This window comes from Panthera onca, chromosome B4 (assembly GCF_046562875.1).
Source record: "Panthera onca isolate mPanOnc1 chromosome B4, mPanOnc1 haplotype 2, whole genome shotgun sequence".
NCBI classification, from domain to species: domain Eukaryota; kingdom Metazoa; phylum Chordata; class Mammalia; order Carnivora; family Felidae; genus Panthera; species Panthera onca.
In genome coordinates this window covers 51240755-51264413 of record NC_138345.1, presented here as the reverse complement: position 1 = coordinate 51264413, position 23659 = coordinate 51240755, and the positions used below count along the sequence as shown (strand labels likewise).

Sequence of the window (23659 nt, the reverse complement as noted above, 5' to 3'; positions counted from 1 at the left end):
TTAGGATGGTATTTTTATTTCTAGTTTGCTACATATTACAGTTGCATTACACAGAAACAAAAATATTATTTGTCTTCGTAGTCGTAATTTTCTTGTCTGGCCATAATTCAGTTCTTAGGTTTTTGTCTTTTTTTAAACTTACTTGCTCATATTGGCATGATAAATAACTTATACCATTATATATTAAGCTCTTGAATCATTTTTTATTTTATTTCATTTTTGAGAGACAGAGAGAGACAAAGCATGAGGGGGGAGGGGCAGAGAGTGAGGGAGACACAGAATCTGAAGCAGGCTCAAGGCTCTGAGCTGTCAGCACACAGCCCAGCACAGGGCTCCAACTCACAGACTGCAAGATAATGACCTGAGCAGAAGTCATACACTTAACTAACTGAGCCACCCAGGCCCCCAAATCATTTTTATTGAATAAAAATTGAAAAAAAATACTATATCACAACTGTCATAAATTCATAATAAACTTCTCTAGAAGGCAATTAAACATTCAGCTACTTGACTTAAAATATCTTGTGTGGGGCACCTGGATGGCTCAGTCAGTTGAGTCTCCCACTCGGTATCAGCTCAGGTCATGAGCTCCTGGTAGCAGAATCGAGCCCCTCATTAGGCTCTGTGCTGAACATGGAGCCTACTTGGGATTCTCTCCCCCTCTCTCTGTGCCTCCTCCTCTGCTCACACACTCTCTTGCTCAAAATAAATAAATAAAAATAAACATTAAAATAATAAAATATAGGGGCACCTGGGTGGCTCAGTTAGTTAAGCGGCCAACTCCTGGTTTTGGTCAGTCATGATGTCACAGTTTGTGAGTTCAAGCCCCACCTCAGGTTCTGCGCTGAGAGCATGGAGCCCATTTGGGATTCTCTTCCTCTCTCTCTCTGCCCCTTCCTTGCTCGCTCACTCTCTCTCTCCCTCTCAAAATAAATAAACATTAAAATAAATTTAAAAATATTTTGTAAAACAGTTACCAACCATGAATATAACTTACAATGAAACGTAATCAGTACAAGGCAGTGTAGATGACGACACTCATTAATTCCTTTGCGGTCTTAAAGGAAACTTCAGAAGAGATGAGTTTATCCATATGGAGTAATGTTTGCTTTATGCTGAATGTACCTTTACTTTAGTTAGCCCATATTTTCTGTTTCCATAAATTATAACTAGTTATATACTGGGAAGTGTATGCCATTTTTAGCTGATTTTTAAACTGTGTTAATAATCTGTCTTTGTATTTGACACAAAAGGGTTATTTTCAGGACATGGTTTAATCTTGATATGTATTGATATGGATTCTTTTCTAAGTTGTTTTTCTCATATATGTTCTCTATAGTTTTTGCTTCTCATGTATCTCTCATAAGCAATTCTTGAAATAGAGCAATTCTTAAAATAGTTTTAGAATGTGGTTTGATTGAATTCTTTCAATCATGACTACATTTTGCATATGTATTTAGTGTTTCTAAACTTTGTCCAAATATCTTTAAATTCAGAGTGCACAAATGTACCACATGTATTTTATACCATTTCATGGTGATTACACCCTATTGAACTTTTTTCCAAGTGATACATCTACTTGATTAGTCCTATGGCAGTTTGCTTTTATTATCTAATTTCTAATTGTGCTTCTCTCTCATCAATATTCTTAATCCATCTTTGTCATTATATTTCCATTTTAGTCCCCTAGACTATTTGATTGCTTCCAATACTCATTAGTATCTAATTTATTCTATTGTTACACACAGTTCAGGCATTTTTACACATCTTAGAACTTTAAAAGCTTATTTAGTGATTTTATGCTGCAAATACAAAACATATGCAGTTCCCATAAATAGTCACCACTTTTTGTAAACTGCAAGCAAACGTTTCATATACATGCATTGATAGAATTGAATAATCATATAAAATACATGCCTACTTATACTTGGGTGAAAGATAATAGTATTTATACATCATGATTTAAAAATTTCTACAAATATAAAGTTCTCAAATCTTAAATAATTAGGAATAAATGCTTTTTAGTGATTTTATTTCATTTTGCCTACAAAGTGTCTCTCTGCTACCAGTTCCATCCAACCCATGCTTCTGCTCAATATTTCATTAGACGAAGATAATACAAAGTAATAGGTGTAGTAAACATGATTATTTTTACCAAAATCTCAATTTCTAAAATGAAAAATGAAGGTAATAATGTTAAACTTTTAGTCGAGCAATTACTTATATTGTTTTCTTTGCTACTCTTTGCCTATGTATTTTTACCCTTTGCCTCATAAAATAAAACTGGAAAAATGTTCACTTACATATAAAATGATGCAAACATTTAATGAACATATGGTATTGAGCTAGAAATCTTTTTATTTGAAAGTTAAAATAAACATAATCTAATGCAAGTTGACAAAATTTGATCTCTTAAAAATGGTGCAGACATGTAAAATTAAAACCAACTAGCTGATTTTCAGAAATGTGGGTCATAGTCTTTAAGTGATATGGTTTATTTTAGTAACAGTTAAATAATCATGCAAAACAAACAAAATACAGCTCAGTTAAACTTCTTTAATTATAAATTTGATTAGTATATTGGAGTTGAAAATAAAAAGAAATCATTAATATAAAGGCATAAAATTTGGAATGAAAAAATAGCATCAATATTTATAAACAATTTATGGCTTAGAAATATGTGGTAAGAAACCAAAATAAATCAGAGATAAAAGATACACTGAATGCGGGCACATTTTCAATGAAATTTGATGTTAGACATTTCACTAAATGAGCTGAAACTTTTTCCAGGTACATGTTATAAAACAAGTTCATCTGCAAGTAATTTAATTTACTTATGTGAAAAAGCACAGCAATGTTCTGTGTGGCATTAGGTGTCTGAGATGTATCACAAAAGCAATTAGATCATACTGGAAACCAGCTGTGCATCAAGTAGATTGCTTTTACCTAAGTGATAAAAACCTTGTAGAGTGTGAACAATATTGGGTATAAAATGTAACATTTTAATGAGCAACATAAAAGAGGAATAGAATGAACAAGAGAAATGGCAAATTTGCACAGGGCATGTGCAACTTGAAAGGAAAAAAAAAGTGAGAAAGATATGTCTTGGATTGTGATAAACTGTTGACCTACTCTGGCTTTTAATCGGAAAAACTTACACACCATTTAATTAATTTATCAAATGTGTGATCCCAATTTGTAGTTCAGTCACTCTGGGAAAATTCAGAGACTATAGATGATATTCTGAAGGAAGCACACTTGATGTTTCCAAAATCTATTCTTTACCAGTGAAGGTTTACAGGAAAAGAGGTGAGAAAGCAATAAGGAAGGAATGAAGAAGGAGGCATAGATAAAGAGTAAGAGAGAATTGGGTTATTTTGATGGACATTCATGATTAAGAAAAGGCTAGTTCAGGCAGACCAACTCATATCATCCACACTGAACACTGTCATGTTGGAGTCACTGAATAAACATTAAATGAATGAATGGATGGATAATCTTTCTTGAGTTGGAGAAACAAATTTCAAGCCAATGAAAAGACTGACCAAAATACCGTAAAGTTTTCTAAGTATTCTTAAGAAGAATATTACTTATTTTACTTATTAACTTTCTAATGTAGCTTTTAACATCTACTGAGTCTGTGTCTTACTAATGAGATTTTACATTTTAAATGGTTCTAAACTTTGTTGCAGTTTAAGAACACAGCTGCAAACTACATATGATTATGAACAATCACATATCCAGGGACAAGAGCATTATTTCCCTTTCTAAATTATTTATAATTGCTACCATTTACTGAGCATTTACTATATGCCAAGCCATTTACTAACCATATTATGTTTAAGTTATTTTTGTTATTAATTCAAGTAACTTTTAAGATTCAAATTAAATTTTAATGGCAACATTTAAAACATCACATTTTAATGTCCTGTGATCCTATGAATTATATAGCATACTTATTGTTTTCAGAATTCCTTCAAAATGTATGCAAATATGAGAAGGGTTAATAAGAATAATTATTAGTTCAATGCCTAGGAAGCTAAGGGTAATTAAATAGGTCAGATGACTAAAATTAATAATTTCGCCTTACAACCATATCGTATTAATTTAGGCTTATCCATATTTGAAATATAATTCTTATCAGAACAAGTAGCTACCAGGGACCCTGGGTTGCTCAGCTGGTTAAGCGTCCAACTTCCACTCAGGTTATGATCTCATAGTTTGTGAGTTTGAGCCCCGAGTCGGGTTCTGTGCTGACAGCTCAGAGCCTGGATCCTGCTTCAGATTTTATCTCCCTCTCTCTCTGCCTCTCCTCCCTCCCTCTCCCCCCTCCAGCCCTCAGAAATAAATAAAATATTAAAAAGAAAAAAAAACAACAAGCAGCTACCATTATGGAACTTCTTAAAAGGGGTCATAACACTAGTCCAGAATAACCTGTACATGAAGAAAGAAAGGAAGTATACAGAAAACATAAATATAATTGTTTTTATTCTTCTTAAAATATAGTTGCTCTTAGGAAACACACTGCCACACAACAATTCATTCTTTTAGATTTTCACTGAATAGTTTCACTCCTCTGTGCATGTGAAACAGATGAAGAAGAGGTGATATAAAATGTAAAATATTAAGGATAATATTCTATGTGCTTCCTATAGTGGTTCTAAAAATATTTTAATTCTGGAGTAAAATGTAATGTAAAACTTGATAAACAGTATAGACATGTTCATTATTGTGACTTTGGGGCACTGAGAGAAAGGTAAATGACAAAAATTTTCTGGATTTGAGTTTTCCTTACTTTTACACATTGTCCTTTTTGCAATACATTATGATGATAATTATATTTATCATTTCTTATTTTAATTTTTGATATTATTTTTCCTCCTATCTCTGGTGATATGACTAGGTTATGGGAAAAAATATTGAAGTTCAGTTTCTGGTTCTGAATATAATATTATATTATTTTATATTATCTTCTGTACCATTTTATATATCTTATATACCATTTTATATTATACCAACTTCAGTCCACCCATCATTATGTGAAAAACAGATGCACATCACAGTCAAATAAGAGTTTTTTAAAATCTGACAAATTATTTTAATATTAAAAAAACAAAAAATGTTTCAAAAGAACTCAAATGTTGGACACCTATTATCAATAAATTATAATGCTGCCTAAATGAATAGAGTTCAATATTGCTATAATAGGTGAAAAATAAATGAGATCGAATACAAAGTATAGGTATATAAATGTATGTTACATGCTAGCAGAGGTCATCCCTCTTTTTGCTACTATCTTTATTTTTTGTTTGTTTCATTTATTTATTTATTTTTATTTTGAGAGAGAGGGAGTGCGCGCAAGTGAGGGAAGAGGGGCATAGGGAGAGGGGGCTCAGTGCAGAGCCTGACATGGGGCTGAATTCCATGATGGCGAGATCATGACCTGAGCTGAAATCAGAAGTTGGATGCTCAAGGGACTGAGCCACCCAGAAGCCCCTCTTTTTGCTACTGTCTAGCTGTGAGTCCATTGCTGGCCTCTCAGTTCCAGTGGCTTATATCTCATGCTTCAGCCTCAGAGTTCCTTTCCATATTAGTCTACTGAGGGAAGTCATCTTTGTTGTTTGAAATAATAGACTTTTAACAGAATATACAAGTTTGCAGATAGTAGAATTTTTATGTAACAGCAATAGAAATATTTTAGATTGTCTTAACTAGCCATCCTATCTCAATTTCCATATCAAGCACATTCTCATTATGTTCTTTAAGTGTTTTATTTTCTCAATATTGGTGTTAGAAATTTTTATATTCCCTTAACTTTGTATTTCTTGTCTTTCTCTCCCACCAAAATATAAAATTTATGAGGGTGTTGTCACCTAATACCTAAGGGACTCAAGTAAATGTCTTTGCCAGAAGAATTCAATAAATATTTGTTGAATAAAAACAGGGAGGAAATCTCCATTCTTCAAAGTCCTTCTGCCACCTGGCCACCTATCCTAACGTTTCACCTAGGACTTGCTCTGTATTGACATTCTCCTCTTCCTTTTTTTTTTTTTCAGTATCCTCTTCTTTAGGAATTCTGCTCCCCCTTTTTGAGCTTATGTCTTTGGAGCATATACATCTTGCCCCATGATTTTAAAGAATCATGTTCCATCCCTAAGCAATTGTCAAAATGTTCCTCCTTAAAGAAAGTGCTAGGAGTGCCTGGCTGGTTCAGTTGGTAGAGCATGTGACTCTTGATCACAGGGTTGTGGTTCCAGCCCCACATGTGGCACGCAGTTTACTTAAAATAAAAAATTTAAAAAAGGAGTTCTATACTAAAAGAAATTCTGTTGCTAGCAGTTGAAATAATATGTGTTTATTTTGCCTCACACAAAATAAGTTGGTAAATAATGAAACATATTTCAAACCATTTGAGAAATCATTCCTTATATGTAATAATTAAAATAAATAAATTTAAAATCAAATAATAACAGTAGAATTATTAATTAATTATTTTTTAAGTTTATTTATTTATTTTGAGAGAGAGTGACAGAGAGAGCATGAGTGGGGTAGGGGCAGAGAGAGAGGGAGAGAGAATTCCAATCAGGCTCCATGCTGACAGAGCACAGAGCCCAACATGGGGCTCTGGGGCTCAAACTCACGAACTGTGAGATCATGACCTGAGCTGAAATCAAGAGGCAGACATTTAACCGACAGAGCCACCCAGGCACCCTTATTAATTAATTATTGAAGAGGGATGTAAATACTTCAAACTGCATCAAATTCCAAATGAATAGAGTAGTGGAAGTTAAAAAAAAAAAACCTCGTAAATAATTAGATGGCTATATATACATAATTATATACCCAATCCTCTGGTGGCAAAATATTTCATCACCACTAAAATACATGAAAAAAATTGTGGATAAAAAGACGATACAGCCACCTGAGTGGCTCAATTGGTTAAGCGTTCAACTTCGGCTCAGGTCATGATCTCACGGTTTTTGAGTTTGAGCCCCACGTTGGGCTCTGTGCTGACAGCTCAGAGCCTGGAGCCTGCTTTGGATTCTGTGTCTTTCTCTCTCTCTGCTCCTCTCCCACTCATGGCTCTGTCTCCTTCTGTCTCTCAAAAATAAATAAACATTACAAAATTGTTTTAAATGATGGACAATAAATTATTTTTTTTGCTAATCAAGGTTTTAATGACTAAAACCAAAATAATTACATTTAGTGCTTGTGATTGAGGATTACCTTCCATCAGTATCTCAGCTAGACAAAATTCTTCTGCTGATGAGGTGATGGAGAAACCTGCAGATTTACATAGATTGAATTCTTGGTGGTCATGTGTCTATCAAGTTGGCATTTAAATATTTCCAATGTACTAGCATTCTCATACAAGGACTACTAAGCAGCGCATCAGTGGTAACTTCTGGTTTTCAAATATATGTTCCTTATCCTCACTGAGTAATAGTGGCTCATCTGAGGACTTAGAATCATTCACTACAATGATCCCTTACTTTGTTTGCCTTCCTAAATCTGCCTTGAGAGCCCAAAATGGTCAGGGGCTGTTTCAGTTTCCAATTTAATAGAACCATGACTGTGCCCTAGTAGAAACTTTCTAGTTCTCTTTTAGGAACTGAAACCTAACCAACTGATGAAGTTTACAGATATAGAAAAGTGGATTTCTTAGCTGTTCCTTTGTTACTGGGCCTCTGCTTTGAGGAATGTACCATGTATTATAGGATAGCCTCCCAAATGTGTAGTTTGTGTATCCCAAATGGTGTTATAATTGAACCTCCAATAGGTTCTCCCTCCATATGTTTGCCATGAAATGAATTTCCTATGATACATGGAATGTCAAAATAATAGATAAAGCAAGAATAGTGGTTCTGACCAAAACATTCCAGCTAGGAAAGCAAATCTGATCTGGTATATGAACCTGTTCCTCTGAGGATAAATCATTACTCCTTCCATGATGCAAAGGGATAGTGAAAACAACCTGTTGTTATGGCTAGTACTGCCAGAAAGTGTGCCAGATCAGACTCCAAATTAGTTTGCGATTGTTAGTTGGATTCTTAATAGTCATAGTTGGAAGATCAGCCTGGGTGAGGGATATTCCGTATTTTGAAACCATGCATAGCCTTTCTCCCAGCTGCCATGGACTCTTTGTAAGCACATAGAGAGTACCTGACAGAATTTCACAAGATGGGTCATATTACTTCATTATTAAGTAATAATTACTTAATAAGTAATAATTATTACTTAAGTAATTACTTAATTAAGTAATAATTACTTAAGTAATAATTACTTCATTATTAAGAGTCTCCTTTTCTTTCTTTTTTTAAAATAATTTTTAAAATTTATTTTTACATTTATTTATTTTTAACAGAGAGAGACAGAGCACTAGCCAGGGAGGGATAGAGAGAGGGAGACTCAGAATCCAAAGCAGGCTCTGAGCTGTCAGCACAGGGCCCCACGCGGGGCTCGAACTCACAAACCATGAGATCATGACCTGAGCCGAAGTCAGACGCTTAACTGACTGAGCCACCCAGGCACCCCAAGAGTCTCCTTTTCATGCGTGCTTTTTGGTCAGTATATTAGAGGACACAAATATCCTCAAATATTTTGCTCAGTTCCAAAGAGCTATTTATATACTTTCTCCCTATATTGCTTTCTCATATCTTTTTAATCTTGTAAAGATTGTAATTTCATTTACATATATGTATATACATACATGTATATATGTAAACATATATGTGTACGTGTGTGTGTATACATACATATATATATATGTATATATATATACATATATATATATATACATATATATATATATATATATCTTCAAGCCAAGACTAAAGTTTTGTAGTAGAAGCTTCAGTAGAGTTAAATAAATTCAAAGCAGTAATCAAGGCAGAGTATGTTTAAATACTATAAATGAAGGCTACACAGCGAAATCCTCTTTTTGAGATATAACTGATCTATAAAATTATGTTAGTTTCAAGTATACAACATAATTATTTGATATTTGTGTATATTATGAAATTATCACCGTATAAGTCTAGTTAACATCTATCCCCATACATACTTACACATTTTTTTCTTGTGATAAGGTCTTTCAAGATCTACTATTGTAGTGACTTTCAAAAATGTACCACAGCATTATTAACTATAGTCATCATGATGTATATTACATTTCCATGACTTAGTTATTTTATAACTAGAAGTTTGTACCTTTTGACTCTGTTAACCCATTTCACCCACTTGCCCATTCTCTGCTTCTGGCAAAACCACTAGTCTGTTCTCTGTATCTACGAACCTGGTTGTTTTCTCTTGTTGAAATCTTTAAGCAAAGGAGAGATTGAATGTATCTGGATAGACCAGGGTAAATATGAAGGACAAAGTAGATTTGAACTGGGTTTGAGGAGTATAAAAATTTCAACAGCAGAAATATTCTTGCTCTTTTTTTTAAAAGAAGAAATGCACATTCTATCTTCACAATGTTCTTTCAACACATGTCAGTTTACATATATAAAGAACTGTTTTTTCACATGCATTTTTAAATGTCAGAATCTTAGGAAGAGCGGACACACACGCACAAAATGAATATGTAATAGAAATGATAATTTTAGGTAACCAGGATTTGATTTACCAGGCTCCTATTTCCAGAATAGACATTTTGTGCTATTTTTAGAAAAGAACATGCTTTAGAGTTTTTACCATCAAATTGTCAAAATAACATCAATTTTCATCATAGCCATCCACCATGGCTATAAAGTGAAAAATGTATGGACATCAATCATATCAAACTCAAGGGTAAAGTTCCTAATTTTTTAGTCTCCAAAAGTCATGTGAATGTTCCTTTCAAAACCAACGCCTGAGAAAGGTCAGCCCTGCTCTAAAAGTAGAAACAGTAAAGTCATGAGTAGGTTCAGAACTTTTCAACCTCTATTTTCTCATTACGGTGGTAATGCTGAGGTTTTAGGATAAACTTCTGCTAATACAGTAGTAAAGGCTTCTTTAGGTCAGAAGATAAGAGTCAATATTAGAAACATTTTTAATTATAATAAAACCTCAAGAGTTCCGAAACACTTTTTTGTGGGTTTGTAACCACAAAAGTGCTTCCACATTTAGTGCCAGCAGAAAAGTTTGAATACTGCAAGCCATCTCTATGTGCACTGGAACCCTTACCCCAGCTCCACCCTGTAATCATAATAAACTTCAAGGTAGTCTCCTTTTTCTGATCATCTAAGCCATTTGGATCTGCTTGGAAACCTCACTGCTCTTCTCAGAAAGCCTCATTATGTAAACCTTTTTAAAAACCCTTGCTGTGTGCTATCAGTTTTAACATCAAAACCAAATTTTTGGTTGGTTGTACATCCTGTTCCTATTGGGTGGGGTGTGGGGGGGGACTACAACACTTATTTATGAATAAAAGCTTTTTATAAATCTGTAGATATTCTTAATTTAATTAATCTATAACTCATTTTGATGTATTATTGTATTAACTATTCATACATATACACACACAAAAAATGGTCGTTTAGTTTTAAAATAAAAAGTAGCTTCAGGTGCCTGGGTGGCTCAATATGTTAAGCATATGACTTCAGCTCAGGTCATGATCTTGTGGCTCGTGAGTTCAAGCCCCATGCCAGGCTCTGTGCTGACAGCTCAGAGCCTGGAGCCTGCTTCAAATTCTGTCTTCCTCTCTCTTTGCTCCTCCCCTGCTCATGCTCTGTCTCTCTCTCTCAAAAATAAGTAAACATTAAAAAAAATTTTTAAAGTAGCTTTTAGTTAGAAAGGAAGCATTTTTAATTAAAATGACACAAAAATTACACAAGTCAAATTACATTATAATATTAAAGAATAATAATAAAAGTAATTTAAAGAGAATGATACAACAGCCATGAAGCATATGGGCTTTGTATTGACTTCATGAATCATGGAAGTTTAAAAGAGTAGTTGAAAAACTCGATATACTACCCCTCTATATACTACCTACTGACATTACATATAAATACTAGATAGGTACTGAGGATGTATAGATGAAGAAAATATTATTCTTGACCTTGATGCATATGCCTTTCTTATCGTACTGGTTGGTGAATCCTTTTGCGTAATTGTGTGTAGCAACAGCAATACACAAATGCATATTAAAGTTTGATCAGATTTGTTTTATTTTATTTATTTTATTATTTTTTAAAGTTTATTTTTATTTATTTTGAGAGAGATAGAAAGCAAGGCGGGAGGGGTAGAGAGAGAGGGAGACAGAATCTCAAGCAGGCTTCTCACTGTCAGCACAGAGCCCAACGTGGGGTTCAGTCTCATGAACCGTGAGATCATGACCTGGGCTGAAGTCAAGAGTGGGACGCTTAACCAACTGAGCCACTCAGGCACCCCTAAAGTTCTATCAGAGTTGTTTTAAAACCCTGGAGGCCAGGTCAGTGGCTGCAGCTTCCCATGTATAGCAGTAGTACTGTTTTTCCTTAGTTCTTTTTCCTCTTCCCCACCATACCATAGAGTGGTACTGTCTTGTATCTTGTACTTCATTGTGCAAATGAATAACCTAGGAATTTTGTTCAAATGTAGATAGCAATTCAGTAAGGCAGGCATGGGGCCTGCAATTCTATATTTCTAACACGTTCCCAGGTTATGCTGATGCTGCTGGTGTGATGGCAAAAGCATTCTTAGAAAGGAAACTCTCTTCATCTGAAAATGAAATTTTACAAGAAACAATACATAAACCAGATGAATGGCAATAGTTGTTTCTCAAGCCTTTCAAATCTCTATGGATTGGCAGAAATATTTCCTTTTATATAGATCCTCCGTTTTTATGCTGATGATTCAAAATATACATCTTTATCCAGACATCTCCTCTGAGAAGCTGACTCACATCTAACATCCTAAACTTTAAGAGATTCCAAATCAAGTTCTTGATTCTTCATCTCGTCTAAGTTGTTCCCAGATCTCACCAACATTTTTAAAAATACCATTGATGGTACCATAAATCCTATTTCTCCCAATTCAAAATCCTTAAAGGATCTTGATTTCTTCCTTTACCTTTTTCATTACTTTCAACTTATTTCTAAATTCTTGCTTATTCTGTCTTCATACATCTTGAATACAAACTCTTCTTTTCATTTCTGTTGCTTTGTTTTAATCATGCCATTGTTCTTTCCTGCCTAATTGCTGTGTTAACCTGTTTCATCCCTCTGTTTCCACTCTTGCCTCCTGTAACACATTCTCTACACAGTGGCAAAAGTGGTCATCTATAAATGCTTCCCCTAGCTCTCAAAATACAATTCAAAATCATTACTTTAACCTAGAAAACATTCTATGATCTGCTCCATGTCTATTTTTACATTATCTGGTGTAAATTCTCCTCCCTGATATACAATATTAAGGAGTATAAGTTTTCAGTTCCTCAAACATGTCAAATATGCAAATTGGCTCCCCATTCTATAGGGCACGGCTTAAACTTCATGTTCCCTCTGTGAAATACAACTGAGGAACATCATGCTTCTCGCACCATGTGCGTTATCTTCCATGGCAATGGCCACAGAATATACTTGGGACAGATACTACTTTGGAAATTGGCATGCATGTGCAAGTGGTGGACTAATCTCACATTACATTGGGTTGACTGGGTGAATAGGTTCATTAGGCTTCTGTAGTCATCTCACTTGGGCCTTTAGTTATAGCACTTAAGAGGGGTTTTCCAATCCTGTTGTAACCAACTACCATCTGCTTGAAAATTACTTAGGGTACATGTTAAAATGCATTTTCTTGAAGCATAGCTCCACAGAAATTCTTATTTAGTAGGTTTTAGAGTGGTCCTGGAAGCTGCATTTAACAAGACTTTAAGGAGTTTAGGTGCACTCCAGTGTTAAGACCACTAACACAGAGGAAATCATCTTTCCAGGTATAATCTTGGCTCAAGATTGTAACTCAATGGCACAGAGCCTTTATCACAGCAAAGCCAGCTAGAGTTGCACTTAACTATACTTTGCATCCTCTGGGACAGATAATACAGATGTGTCATCTGCTATTTTTAATATATGAGTAGATTCTATAGTTAGGCTCAGACTGCAGAACCTTGAGTGAATGTTTGTTTGTAATTGAGGATTTGGATACAACATTCAATATTCTTTGATATCTTTTGATACAACATTCTTTGCTAAGAGAATGAAGGACAGGAACAATCTCTCAGACTGTTATAAGAGCTGGAGATTTGCAGAATCAAAATGTTTCTGATTTCAAAAGGAACAGTGAAATCATAACAAGGTGGCACTTACTGAGTGTTTACTCTGTGCATGAATTTGTTTATCCCTCCATCAGCTACTTGCCTGATTCGTTATTATTATGTGTATTTTATAGATGGAAAAGTCACAACACAAAAAAGGTTAAGAAACTTTTTTGAATTTATTTGGTTATCATTGGTGGATGCTGAGAATTTGCACTTCAAACTTTTAACTACTACAATTTTTTGTTGGGTCTTCTATTATCTGAGGGGTCATTTTATCAAATGCAGGACACCATTGAGACTGCCCTGCTGTGAAAAAGTCAACTTTATCAGCATATTCTCTGTAAACTCCTTAACACATTTCCACCCACAGATCAGATACTTTCTTTTGAACAGGCAAGTTGTCAATTTGTCTTTTTTTTTTTTTTTTTTTTTTTTTTTATTTTCTTTCTTTTTTTTTTTTATTTTTTTTAATTTTTTAATATATGAAATTTACTGTCAAATTGGTTTCCATACAACACCCAGTGCTCATCCCAAAAGGTGCCCTCCTCAATACCCATCACCCACCCTGCCCTCCCTCCCACCCTGCCCTCCCTCCCACCCCCCATCAACCCTCAGTTTGTTCTCAGTTTTTAACAGTCTCTTATGCTTTGGCTCTCTCCCACTCTAACCTCTTTTTTTTTGACATTAATGCTTTCAATTTGTTTTCCAAGTCTTATTGATCTATGAAATAGAGGCCTTAAAAATGTCAAAAAACTGAGTCTATTAGATTGAAAGCCAAGAGAGGTTTCGGTCTTACCAGAGTTGTCCGTACTCACAAAAGCCACATGAAGGAGAACTTAGGAGACTTGCCGAAGGTGAAAGCTAATAGATGGATTGATTAATAATTTAGTTCAAGTATGGACAAATTTTGAAGACAGATGAACTATGGGCAAGAAAGTGAAAATTAGGTCAGAAATTATATATACCAGAGCCAAGGCCAGAAGAAGTGTTTAAAAAAAGGTAAGCAGGATTCTGGAAAGAGGAAGTGAAAGGCCTTCCCACTGATGGGTAAGCATCAGACTTTTGTTATTGGCTCAGGTCATGATCTCATGATTCATGAGATCAAGCCGCATGTCAGGCTCTGCTCTGACAGTGCAGAGATTGCTTGGGATTCTCTGTCTCTCCCTCTCTCTCTGTATCTCTCCGGTTCATGCTCACTAACTCTCTCTCTCTCTCTCTCTCTCTCAAATAAACAAATAAACAAACCTAAAAAAATGAATATTTGAAACAATGGATTCTGAAATTTTCTCATGTTCTTTGGCTTTCCCACCAAGCTTGGGTGGGGAATTAAAGAGACAAGCTTGCTTGCTTTCTTTCTTCTTCTTCTTCTTCTTCTTCTTCTTCTTCTTCTTCTTCTTCTTTTTAAATAAACAACCATGGACTTTTATTCCATGATTTCTACAGAAATAAAGTTAGATTATTCAAGATTACTCAATATAAATTAGATAGTAAAAATTACAAAACACATAGGATACATATCTAATGCTAAGCCCATAATGTTCTCAGTATCCACAAGACTTTCAAAATAACCAAGTTATTTTTTTTTTTGTTTACTTATTTTTGAGAGAAAGAGGGGCGGGGGCAGAGAGAGAGGGAGACACAGAACCTGAAACAAGCTCCAGGCTCTGAGCTGTCAGCACAGAGCCTGACGTGGGGCTCGAGCCCATAAACTGCGAGATCATGACCTGAGCCAAAGTAGGATGCTTCACCAACTAAGCCACCAAGGTACCCCAATAACTTAGCTGTGAATTACAAAGATTTACAACAACTTGTAAAGACTAATTTTCCAAGCTCTAAGTTTTTGAGAGCAGTCAACTGAATTTAATTGGCATAATTATCTCTTCACAAATAGATTTAAATTGTTTATTTGGATCAGAGTTAAAATGATCAAGGGAAGAAGGAAAGAGCAATTAATTTCATGAATCCAGATTTTAACCTTTTTGAAGCTGCATCAAGACAGCTTAAGGTTTATACTTCTAAACTGATAAATTGCCACAAACTAGAATTTAAATGAAAGAATAAAACTAAGTATCTTACATTTTTATGACATTAGTCAAATTATCTTACATGAAAAAATATTGAAATGTTTTTCTTAAATTTAAATTCAGAAACAGAGAGTCACAGTTATGATGATGATGATGATGATGATGATGATGATGATAGTAACAACTGTGGGAATGAATAAAAATGAAGAGGAAGCAGGTGAGTACTAGGCTTCTATATTTTTGCAAAAGAAAATTTTGCCACACTCACTCTAAAGCAACCAATAAATATCCAAAGACATTATCTCTCAAGAGCAAGAGAAAAATAAAGACAGTTTCAGACAAAATAATCATATGTCCAAGAGATGGTCACTAAAGGAACTTTTAAGGATGTCATTTCAGTAGAAGGAAATTATTCTGTAAGGAAGACCTGAAATGCAAGAGGAAATGGTGAACATTTGTATTAGGAGGATAAGTCTTTTAAAAAGTCACTTGGACCATAAAAACTGCTAATAATAACAATAATAACGTGTAATTTTGAGGATTTAGGGAAAAGAATTGTTATTGATATCATTATTGTGAGGTTTGAATGATGTAGGGTTTGCAAAAGTTTGTATTTTTACCTAACACAATATTTAGTGAGAGTTAGAACTCTGCAATCAGATTACTTTCAGGAGAGTTAGGACTCTACAATCAGATTACTTTCAGGATAAGTATATTTGTTTTGTTCCCATATGTTTTATTTTTAGCTTGTCTTATAATTTATTTTCAACTTTATTTTTGGTATGTATTCGTTTTCTTTTTTGGTTTTCTGTGTGAGATATTTTAGTCCTGGATTTGAACCAATAGTTTAAGGACATAAATCCTGATTTCTTATGTTTAGGTGAATTCAAAATGATTGAAAATCATAATCAAATTGTTTTATGTAGTGGTAAAAATTGAAAAATTCACAAAATAACCTAAAATTTAATTGCTTATAAGAAGGTTTTTAAAAAAACTGGCGATTTGGAGAGGGGGCCACCCGGCTGGCTCAGTCAGTAGAGCATGGGACTCTTGATCTCAGGGTTGTAAGTCCATGCCCTATGCTGGGGGTAGAGATTACTTAGAAAATAAAATCTTTAAGAAAGAAAGAAATAAAAAATGGCAATTTGGGGCACCAAATTGGGGCAGCCAGAGAATTTTAGTTTATTTTTGTTCTAACTTTGTATTTGAACGTCTTTAAATGGGGTGGGAATTCACTCCTTACTTAACTACCATGTTAAGTATCTCTCTATCCATTTCTTGCCATTTCATACAGTTATGTTACATGCCTAATACTTAAATGTGTTTGAGTTCTTGATTAGTGACTTACAAGATGATGAGTATCTGAGATATGTGTATTCCAGCTTTAAAAAATGGAAATTCTATAAACTTGCTTTCATTGTTCTAAGAAAGTCTAGCATGTAATATTAATGCCAGGACTTATTTAAAACATGTATTTGCCAATTGTTGATGTAAAATCATAAGCTAATTATGTAATCCCTCTGAGTCTGCTAACCATCTGTAAAATAAGTATAATAATTACCCTATTTCAACTGGCATGCTGTGTAGATTTCTGTTCCCAGATTTCTGTAATTTCCCACCCCCTAAAATGAAATATTGCTATTGTTATGTAAGGAGCTTAGAAGTTGTCACTCACTCCTATTAACAAGTAACAAACCGAACAAACTGAAAAAATCAACAACTCTTTGTAAATTCATTAGAAAAGTGAAGTCACAAGGCAGAGCGTTAGGTGGAGAGACAGAGAGGTAAATATGGAAAATCACAACTTACCAGAGCAGAACCCTCTGTGGGAACCAGTGCCAGGATAGGAAAACCTGAACTGTAGTTGATGAATTGATGGAGGCTCACTTCAGACAAGTGTGAGAAAGTCTCCAGGGGGACCCAGTTACAGGGAAGCTCTACATTTTTGTGAGTTTTACCTCTAGGAGCTTTACCAGCTATTTAGAGTGTAAACCAGAGAAAAATGCCCTCATGCTTCTGGCAAGGAGAGAAGAAAATGAACCATTTTTAAACATGCCAGATCATTCTGTTCTTCTTAACAAAGCCTGCCCTCAGGAGAAAGCAATCTTACCAGGACGTAACCTGCTGGGAAAGAACATCATGGGATATTAACTAAAATAAATAAATAAAATTAATTAATTAATTAATTAAATATAAACTGGCAATTTGGGGCACCAGTCCAGCCAGAGAATTTTAGCTTGTTTTTGTACTAACTTTGTATTTGAATACCTTTAAATGGGGTGGGAATTCACTCCTTAGTTAATTAGCTACCATGTTAAGAATCCCCTTTTGTATTATATCTGTTTTACCATGTGTATTATATGGGCACTATAAGTGGGATTGTTATATCAGAAAGTTTTAAAATAAACATAACATAAAAATGAAACAGGTCATCTCTCTGTATGGACTGACTAAGAGATACTAGTTCATATTTAACACTCAGACACTCTTATTTTCTCTTCTCTAAAACTGAGTAATATCACGGAGATTTTGTGTACTGTAGTTTTCTTTTTTTAATGTTTACTTGTTTTGAGAGAGAGAAAGAGAAAGTGCATGTGAGGAGAGCAGGGGTGGGGCAGAGAGAGAGAGAGAGAGAGAGAGAGAGAGAGAGAATCCCAAGCAATCTTCACACTGTCAGTACAGAGCCCTTCACAGGGCTTGATTCCATGAACTGTGAAATCATGACCTCAGCCAAAATCAAGAGTCAGATGCTTAACCGACTGAGCCACCCAGTGCCCCTAGGTAATACAGTTCTTTCGTAATAAATTTAATAGTTATTTTAATAATCAGATTACTCTCAAATGTAATATATCTTGAAACCAAAATTATCTTTTCTAATCAGTTTCCCCACTGCTGTTAATAAGGCAGTTAGTATACCAATATTATAGACCTGATAAGTTGTCATCATTCTAAACCGAATCTGTCTTTGCAAACAAATTTTCCTAAGTGTTTTTCAGAATTGCTCATTCATTTTCATTACCACTGATCATCTCCAAAGTTATTACTGTGCATGGTTATCTTGGACATTTTTGAACATTTTTTGTTTCTACTGACATACCTCATTTTATTGTACTTCACATATACTGTGATTTTACAAATTGAAGGTTTGTGGCAACCCTGCCTGAAGTAAGTCCATCAGCGCCATTTTTTTTTTCCAACAGCATATGCTCACTTTGTGCCTGCATCAAATTTTGGTACTTCTCACAATATTTCAAATTTTATTATTATTATATTTATTATGGTGACCTGTGATCAGTGATTATGGAAAACTCAGATGATGGTTAGCATTTTTAGTAAGAAAGCATTTTTTAATTAAAGTATACAAGTGCTTTTTAGATATTATGCTATTGTGTACTTGGTAGACTACCATATAGTGTAAACATAACTTTTATATGCACTGTACTTTTATATGTTCCAAAAACACCCTTATTAACTTTGTTGCAGTATTTGCTTTATTGTGGTGGTATGGAACCAAACCTCCAATATTTCTGAGGTATGCTTGTATATATATTAATTCTTTTCTGATTCAGCATGACTTGATTGAAGTATTAAAGCCTACTTGATTTCAATGATCACTAAAGAATAGAGCATACCCCAGACAGAGGGATGTGCTTGGTTGCGATAGATATGAGCATGTGGAACCCAACCCTAGAGACGAGTTCCTGAGGAGCAGCTGGCCTGTCCAGGCTTATAGTTCAGAGAAGCCTGATGCTCAACTAGAATTCTCCAAATGGTCACTATTACAACTTTAAACCTGGTAGACAGGGAATAGTGGGAACAAATCCAAGTTCTTAGGAACCAGGCTAGTGATGGAAATGGCTTTTAAATATGTGTCCATATAGGGCAGAAAACCAACCAAAGCATTGGTAATATGAAAAAAAATTTGTTCTTGAGGAAGAAAATTGTCAACATTTTTCCTTAATGAAATATACTTTTTGTGAATGTATTTTCAAAGATTCCTAACAAAATACAGTTCCCTTTGCAACTAGAGAAGAACATAGCTAAATATTGTCACCATTGAATAAGAAAAACAAGTGTAAGAATAAGGATCACAAAATTAAAAGAGATTTGCAAAAGGATATTTCACTTCAGATTCTAAATAGGGAAGTTTCTGTTCTCAGCTAGAGTTCCTTTGGAAAGAATTTAATTATTAGAGTGACAGAGACCAAGTCTTTGCTTAAATAAGTTAAAAAAAAGTCTATCAGAGACAGAAGATTTCTGTGTAACAGAAGTTAAAATAATACTTTGGCTTTACACAACTCATCATCTTTTAAAATGAAAATTTGGTGATGAATCTTGGCTTGATTGGTACAATCAAAATTGTCAGCCAACAATTAATATATGACATTTGGGACACCCACTCTATGTTTAGTGCTATGCTATACATTATAGGACTGTAATTTGTTTTGAAAATTAATTTCTGTAACATTTTCAGTTTTGTTATATGGTACTACAAACTGATTTAAAAAAACAGTTTCAAGAAATGCTACCAATAAGAATCATCTAGCTTAGAGAAGAGGTATATTAAAAGCAAGAGATAACATGATACAGTAGAAAAATTACTGAAATTATGCATCACAGAAACTGTAGCTTAAATTCTAGCTTCTACTTACTAGGAGAATTTCTCCGGGTTGCATACTTAAAATCCCCTCTGAGCCTCAGAATGCATGCTTACAAACTGGGACAAATAGGATCCATAATGCTTATTTATGGGGTTGTTAAAATAAGCAGAAATATTTTATTTAGTGTTTTTTTTTAGAATTTCCAAAATATCTAAGGCATTTTGGCTTAAGAAATCATCTAAAAAAGCCAAATGTGGAAAACTCTTTGTAAATAGCTTTCTCTCTTCTATAGAGATCAAAGTGGGTTTTTTTTTTCCAGAAAATCACATATCAATTTGCAATCCCTGTCATAAAAACAAACTTAACTCTGTGCTGAATGTGTATTGATAAGATGAACTGCTTTTCCCTTCAGCTCTGCCTGTTTTCTCACATTAGACTTGTACAGCCAGCTTACTACTGGACACCCCCAAGGATATCTCAAACTTCACATGCCCAAAACGGGAAGCATTTGCTCCTTCAAACTGCTTCTCATAAGTGAAATTTAACAAAGCAAGTGCTCAGTTACAACACCACTATCAACTTCATAATTTTGAGTCAGACCTTGGTACTCATCTTAGGTTTATTCTCCTTTTCTCATACCACCTCCCTAATCACCGAATCCTGCTGAATTTTAAATTTTTATTGGCCAAGCATTTCTCAAAACAATATTCCCTTGATCCCATTGTCACTCTAAATGAGACCGTTTGAGAGTGTAAAATAACATAACAGGTGTTACTGCTTCTACTTATTTAGTTTCTCTTACCTTCTCTATTTCCCTACTTCAAGCCATATCTTATATTATTTCCCAGAATGGAGCATTTAATAATAATGTATTACTCTAATGCTTAAAAATTCTTTTTTTGAAAAAATTATTTTTATGTAATCTCTACACCCAACATGGGGCTCGAACTTATAACCTCAAGATCAAGAGTTGCATGCTCCACTGACTGAGCCAGCCAGGTGCCCCTTCTACTTAAAAATCCTTCAGGGGCGCCTGGGTGGCTCAGTCGGTTGAGCATCCGACTTCAGCTCAGGTCACGATCTCGCGGTCCGTGAGTTTGAGCCCCGCGTCAGGCTCTGGGCTTATGGCCCAGAGCCTGGAGCCTGCTTCCAATTCTGTGTCTCCCTCTCTCTCTGCCCCTCCCCCGTTCATGCTCTGTCTCTCTCTGTCTCAAAAATAAATAAATGTTAAAAAAAAATTAAAAAAAAAATGCTTCATAACTCTCTATGTCCTATAAGACAATGTGTTTAGCATGCCATGTAAGGCCACCATAATTTGTATTCATTTTGTCAAGGAGCCCTGATTCTCACCATTTCTACTCAGTTTTTGCTTTCCAGTAATGCGGAGGTACTCCAGTGCCCAGTATCTACCATCTACTTTCTACTCTATGACTGTTCAAGCTGTTCTTTCTGTCTGTAATACCTTCTCTATTAGTTTCTTAAGGCTTGTGTAAAAGATTACCACAAAGTTTGTGGCATAAAATCACAAAACAAGTATCTCTTCTAGTTCCGGGGACCAAAAATTCAAAATCAGTTTCACTGGGTTGGAATTGATGTGTCAGCAGGGTTCTGCTCCCTCAGAATCACTAAGGGAAAATCCATTCCTTGCTTCTTCAGGTTTCTGGTGGCTCAGCATTCGTTGGCTTGTGATGGATCACTCCAATTTCTGTCTCTGTGGTTCCATTGTCTTCTCTTCCATGTCAAATTCCTCTCTGCCTCCTTCTTATAAGGATGCGTGTGATTATATTAGAGCCCGCTTCAATAATCTCTCCATCTCAAGATTCTTAACTTAATCACATTTGCAAATCCTTTTTTTCTACATATTCTAACATTTACAGGTTCCAGATTAATTAGAGCCTGATATCTTAAAGGGCCACTATTCAGCCTATTCCACCTACCCTTTAGAATTTAGCTAGGTTTCTCCTATCTGTGCAAGTACAAGGCACCTTGTACTTACCTCAATTTATACTTGATATATAAATATTGAATCTTCCTCACTAAAATGAAAACTTTACAAGGGCAGAGGATGAATGATTTTATTCATTTCCCTTTCTTACTGTCAATGTCTTAGCATGATGTCTGGCCCATAGTAAGCACTCACTGTGTATTTCTTAATCTTTTGAAATGAAGGCAGCTCTGCTCTTTTATTTTCAAAGTAGATGACTTACCGAGTGAGAAAGAACCAGAAAGATAGTATAAGCTTATCTCACTGTCCAAAGCACTCACAACCAGTGTGGCCTACTTCCTGACCATATCTAACAAAATGATGCAAGTAAAAATGCATCACTTTTCAAATGCTGGCTTATTAATTTGTTTTCTTAAGATGAAATTCCAAGACATAACTGGCTAATGGGATTATATGGAGCACATTGACTCAAAATTATATAGAACACACTAAAAAACAGGTCCACACATGCTTAATTATTCATGTGAAATGTGATCTAATCACCATTAACACTTGCCATCTATAAATAAAACAAAATAAAGATATACTTTGTTTAGAACAAACATCAAATAAAGAGTTAGGGGACATTACAGATGTACCCTAAGGTGATCCCCAGTGAGACACATCCCATGTGATCCCCTCCCCTTGAGTGCAGGTGGGGCCTGGGATTTGCTTCTGACTAGTACAGTATGGCAGAAATGATGAAATATCAGTCCTATAATTACATTAAGATAAATATGTATAAGGCTCACACAAACACAAGATCAATATCTGTCTATATGTTTATATTATCTATCTATCTATCTATCTATCTATCCATCTACCTACCTATCTATCCATCTATTATCTGCAAGGTCATATGGACAAACCCAAGTGACAAGAACTGTAAGCAGTATGTATCCAAGAACACAGAGAGGTCCCTGGCTGACAACCACCACCACCAACTACGACAACAAAGAGAAAAATCAGAGTTCTACAGCCACAAGGAGACTGGAAATAGTACTTTAACCAATAAGGCTTCAGAGACGATCACAGCCCCAGCTGACACCTAGCTTGCAGGCTGGTGAGATCCCAAATCAGAAAACCCAGGTGAACACTGCTGCATGGTCTTTTGATCTATTGAAGTTCCAAGACAATAAATATGTGGTTGTTTTAAGTCATTAAGTCCATGGTAAATTGTTTTGCAGCAATAACAAACTAATGTGGGACGTAGCTTTCTTTGTAATAGAGAATTGGCAGAAATGTAAGAAAGTCATTGCAGAATTTTAAGTTAGAAAAAAACCATAGAAGAAAATAGTTGGTGTGAAGCAAGCCTGAAAAAAAAAATCAATTACATTTACTTCAAATGAGAAAGAAAATAGATATCTAAAAAATTAACCATGGTTTTATACTTATGAATATAAAGTGATGGTGCTCTAATGGGCTCAACTTTTCAAAAAAATAACCAAGGAGATGAGGTAAGAAAAAAAAGCCAAATATAAACATGTATCATAACCCTATTGGAATAACATCATTGAGGCTGAAGCAATAATATCAAAATCTTGCAAAAAATGTTGGAGAGAGAAAAATCTGTTTTATTTCACATAAGAATCAATCAGCAGGGAAAGGAGAGATCTGTGGGGTGTTATAGTGGAAAGACTGTAGGCTTTAGGCCAGCTTGCCTTTACTCTTTGTGTAACCCTGAGCAAATTACATTTTGAGATATACTATTAGAGAAAATAAAATTTCATCTTGGAAATTATATTAGGGTTTTTCACAGAAATAGAACCAATAGGACCTGATATATATATATATATATATATATATATATATATATATATACACACAC

General features: G+C 34.7%; 1 long non-coding RNA gene across 1 annotated transcript in view; it reads left to right on the top strand.

Annotated features, from left to right (window-relative positions):
* The window catches only part of LOC144616821 (uncharacterized), a 28090-nt gene extending 4941 nt beyond the window's left edge, over positions 1-23149 (top strand). The window contains exons 2-3 of the long non-coding RNA XR_013556558.1: positions 15370-15463; positions 22686-23149. This is a non-coding gene — a long non-coding RNA (uncharacterized LOC144616821). The remainder of the gene's footprint in view (positions 1-15369; positions 15464-22685) is intronic.
* The last annotated feature ends 510 nt before the right edge of the window (positions 23150-23659 follow it).